The sequence below is a fragment of the Lygodium microphyllum genome, chromosome 16 (assembly GCF_053477565.2).
Source record: "Lygodium microphyllum isolate KBCC chromosome 16, Lygodium_microphyllum_v1.1.10, whole genome shotgun sequence".
Lineage (NCBI taxonomy): Eukaryota > Viridiplantae > Streptophyta > Polypodiopsida > Schizaeales > Lygodiaceae > Lygodium > Lygodium microphyllum.
In genome coordinates, this window is record NC_141150.1 from 5082338 (window position 1) to 5087681 (window position 5344).

Consider the following 5344-nt stretch of genomic DNA (forward strand, 5'->3'; position numbering starts at 1 on the left):
AGAAAGTGACTATTACTTTCAAGTACTTCTTGCAACCTATGCATTACCATTTACTCATATAAGAACATTTAGAATTTGTTTATGATATTTGATGGTTCTCGACTTGAGATACCCATGCTTTCTAATTTCTTGTACACTTTAATATTGGTTTTGGAAACACAAAACATGAAAGATATTTCTTATTGTAAGATGTAAATATTTGCAACCCTCTTGTAGATGTTAAATCATACTGGTCGCTTTTTGAAAATAGTTCTTTCTCTCTCCTCTCTTTCTTGCCATGTATGAATGGCGAGGTATTTATCTATCTCAGTCATGTTGTCTTTAATAAAGCAACCGAGGTAGTATGTATTTGCATAGTATGCGTCTAGCCTATGCATTCATATAACATAGTCTTACATGGCCTCAGCCTAAGCATGAAAGAGGTTTTTTATTGTAAGATGTAAATATTTGCAACCAACCCTCTTGTAGATGTTAAATCATACCGGAAACTTTTTGAAAATAGTTTTTTCTCTCTCCTATCTTTCTTGCCATGTACGAATGGCAAAGTATCTATCTATCTGAGTTGTGCTGCCTTTAATAAAGCATTTGAGGTAGTATGTATTTGCATAGTATGTGTATAGCCTATGCATTCATAAAACCTAGTCTTACATGGCCTAAGCCTAAGCATGTAAAGGATAGGACTAGTATATATAGACTATGATATGCTAGTCTAGGGCTTATGGTACGATTGATTACTCCTTCTTATATTTCTTCATTAAGGTGCCTTTGCAAACTTGTTTATTCTCTTTTGTGAAATAACCTTAAGAGACAAATATAAGGAGAAATAAGTAGCATAGGTCCTAACCTACCCAAGCCTAGCATATATATGCCTAGCCAAGTATCTATATGGTTAGGATAACTTATGTTAGGTTAGACAAAGCATACTCTAGGCATATGCTACGGTAGGTTTATAAATAGATTTTAAGATTAGATCAAGCTAGGTTATATTAAAGATCTAGACATTGACTGAAGTCTAGTACAAAAGCCAAAGCCTAGGAGGCCGAGGCTAGGCTCAAGGTTTATACCAACTATGTGTTAATCCATGGTGATTTTCAAGCCTATGCACGCAAAAAAAATATTGAATAAAATGTTCTCTAGCCCCTTAAAGCACAAAAAAAAGAAGTATATGTACTTCATTGCTTGATAAATTTCAATGCACTCGATCATGATGACTATATTTGCTATGCATCAGTATTTGTCTTTATACACGAGACATTGACATTGCAAGGAAATATGTTTATTAATGAGACAATAAACATGTTTGTGGAAGTTGGAAAAAATATGGGTGTGTCTATTTGGGTATCTAAATGCATATGCATAGGCAATGCCTATGCTTAGCCAATCAATGCCTATGCATAGCCTCGACTAGCCTATGTATTATTACTTTATATTAATGAAAACTATGAATATCAATTGGAAACAAAAAATAAATTAGAAACAAAATGTATGAATAACATATAATGCATATTCAAATGTGTTTTCTTTCCATGCACACGTGTGCATGCATCCATCGAAGCACATATGTATAACACATACCCAAACAATGTCACAATGACTATGCTTGGTAGCTTCTATTTCCTTATTTTTACTTGGATGTTTGTGCGGGATGATACAACAAAACAAAATGAAACAACGAGCGGTTGAAATACTTCACATGCAATGTATCCAACAGTAGAAATAACAATGGCACACTTCTTCAAGGGACCTACTACCTATCATAATGTAGATCAACATCAAGAACACATGATGGACCACCAGTAGTAGGCCAGATGGGTGGGAGATAAAATGCACACCATCACCATGGGGGACATTAGGATTACTTCTTTTTTAGGAAAATAAAGTGGGGGGGGGGGGGCGAGCCCCCCCATCATCTATATCCATGCGGATGATTGGAGGGCTCGCCCCCCCAAATGGGGGTGCTCCCTTTTTTTATATACAGGTAGGAGAGTGGCCATTTTTTTCCTAAGGATGGCATGATCAATTTCTTGAGGGTGTTGCATGGACCCTCTTTGCATGCAAGATCTGAGAAGACCTTGCGAAGTGCTGCAACCTTCACAACTGCAGTTGAAGGCCAATTCCTTGTGAAGCTACGACAAAGATTTCTTCAAAGAACTACTTGGAAGAATTGATGCATGTGATAGAGTAAAATGAGGAAAGGGAATATTCTAGCTCATGAAAGGGGAGGGCTTCTCTTGCTACTATTGGGATCATGATCTGGAACTGCAAGGGGAGTTGCTGCAAACTTGAGTAGTTGATGCAACCTTTTGGTGAAAGAGGAGTGCTTCAACACAAAGGAAAGCTACTAAAGATGTTGTGAAGCACACAAGAGTGTAAAAAGTTGGGCTATTTCTCATTATTGCTATAGGGAAGATGGAAAGATTGTGAGGCCACATATTGGAGCAAGCCCATGAGGCTTCAATGAAGGAAGAGTGGAGTTGCCACACTGCAAGGCGCAATCAGAGTAGGGTGAGCATGGCCTATTAAACCGATCAACACATTGGGTAGATTCTTTGAAGCTTGGGCCTAGGCAAACAACGAATCAGTTTTGGAGGGGAAGAAGGTGGTTGGATGAATCTAAAGATGGTAGAAGGCGGGAGCATGGAGCCTTGTGTCGTAGGAAGTGGCTACATCAGGGCAGCATTAGCTTTGTTTCATCAACAATAGTTCAGATAGATGGAGTTTCACGTTCAACTTTTGCACCAAAACATATATGGATTGATTGGAACATCACAGCTAGACCACTCAAAAGTTGGAAAATTAGGTGCCAACATAATCACCTAAAAACAAGTAATAGAGACTCCAATTTATTGCTAATGCTCATCAATCCATTTATACGTTCTCAATCCTACATATAGACAATATGTTTAGAGTACTCTTGAATCACAAAAACATGTTATCTTTGTCATTAGTCAATATACCACTCAAACAATGAGCATTAAGGGGTGTTTTGGTTATGGACTTGTTTTTGTTGTAGTTTCCCTTGTTAGTTCTTGAATATAGAAGGGATGTGATTCCATAACATTATTCCTCTCAAAATGAACATAGTAGCTGTATTAGAATTGTGTGTATCTATTGTATGACTTTGGAAATTAGGGTTTCAATTGAGGGATTCCATGGAAATTTTTAAGATAAGAGATTATATGCACCTACCAAAGGGTTCAAGTTACCCTAATTGAAAACATAGTCTTTGTTAAGAAATCAAGAGAGTGAAAGGGAACATGTAAAGAAAGCACTACTGGTGGAGAAAAATTAGTTTTGAGTACTGAAAAAATGAAAAGCAAAAGATGAAGATAAAAAGAGATAACCTTAAAGAGTGTTAAAAGGGGGGGGAAGACATATGTCCCAATATAAGGAGAGAGAGAGAGAGAGAGAGAGAGAGAGAGAGAGAGAGAGAGAGAGAGAGAGAAAAGAAAGAAAGAAAGTTATATTAACGTCTTCTAAAGACCAAAACTGGCCTATGAGACAAACTGTGATACAACTGATGAGGTCCAGCTATCCAAAATAAAAGTGCTGAATGAAAAGCTAAAAACTGGAAACTGAAAATACGGTGCTGTGAGTGTGATAAGTGTCGTGCATGTGTATGTGCGTATGTAGCTCTGGTACTCCAGATAATGGCTACAAAAGGGGAACAAATGTCGGCTGTGATAGGGGAACAACTGTCGGCTGTGATAAAGTGGTGCGATGTGTATATGTAACAGATGCAGGGAGATATACTATCCTGGGATGTAGTAGCAGTCGTCGAAGTCACTAATAGCAGGTGATCCCTCCGCGAGAGAGAGAGAGAGAGAGAGAGAGAGAGAGAGAGAGAGAGAGAGAGAGAGAGAGAGAGAGAGAGAGAGAGAGAGAGAGAGAGAGAGAGAGAGAGAGAGAGAGATGTAAGCATGTCCTTGAATAGAGGTCCTATTGGTGTAGATTGAAGAGTCATTTTCTATTCTAAGACCTCCTAAGGGTTGTGTAAGCTTACCTGAAAGATCCTAGGTGCTTAATTTGGAGTTTTAGTGTTGGTATAGGGTTGAAACTTGTAGATGGAAATCAAGACAACAACTCTTGCTTTACAAGATATAGCAAGATTTAAAGTTGTGTAAAGCATTATGGTCCATGGGATATAAAACACTCCTTAGAGACAGTTTCTTTGTTGGGCTAGGATTATTGGTCTATATAAGGGAGCAAGTTCTAGGAGACAAAGTCATCATTAAGCCTCATGGTCCTTAGCTTCTCTTTTCCTTTTGGTGGCTTGCTAGGTGTTAGTTCCCTAATAGAAAAGTACATCTCAACATAAGAAACCATTTTTGTCTAGAGAGCTAATCAAAATAATTCTTCTTCTTCATCTTCTTCCAAAAATTCAAGATTATGATTGTGATTGTGATTGTGAGTGAGATTGAGAGTGACATTGGGATCCCCTCATGTACATGGTTCTAGCTTGGGGGTGGTTGGGTGGAATGAGCTCTTGATCTCGAAGTGCATATTTTGATTACGCTATTGGCTCTACTCCTTTGTCTCCATCATACTATAATACAAATTCCTCTTTCTCTCTTTACTTTGTGATTGTCTATTAGAAGTCATGTTGACTCTTATTACATTGTAAATAGATAAGACATAAGACCGAAGCATATAAGTGAGAGGTATCATGTTGAAGAGCTGGCATAATAAAGAGATGGCACATTTTTTAATTCTTCTTATTAGGACATAATACATTGTTCACACTTTCTTCTTCTCAATAATAAGGCAAGACTTCTTCTTCTCTTTCTTCTTCTTCTTTTTCTTTTTCTTCTTCTTCTTCTTCTTCTTCTTCTTCTTCTTCTTCTTCTTCTTCTTCTTCTTCTTCTTCTTCTTCTTCTTCTTCTTCTTCTTCTTAACACAAAAACCTAATATATTTTTGGTATACCTAATCTATATTTTGTGTTCATCTTCTAAGGAATATAGCCATTCAAAAGATCCTTACAAGAGAGGAAGCATTATTCAAGTGAAATGAAAGCACAACCAAGCAAAAGAAGAAGGTGTTTTTCTTCGTCTCCTTCTTTCACTTTAGAATGTGTAGACATTTCTTGCTTCATGTGTTAGTCTTTTCATTTGTTATACTTCAAAATATTTTAGTTGACATTATATGGTGCTTTGTTTACAACATTCTGTAGCACATTTATATATGCATATATACATATGACTATACTTTAGCTGGCCATGTTGATAAGCATAATTATAAACAAGGTTCTTCAACTATTGTATATATATTTTGTCTAAATATTGTACCTTGTAGTGTTGTAGAGCTCTATGCATCTACAATGCTCTCTAAAAAGGATTCTCCCAT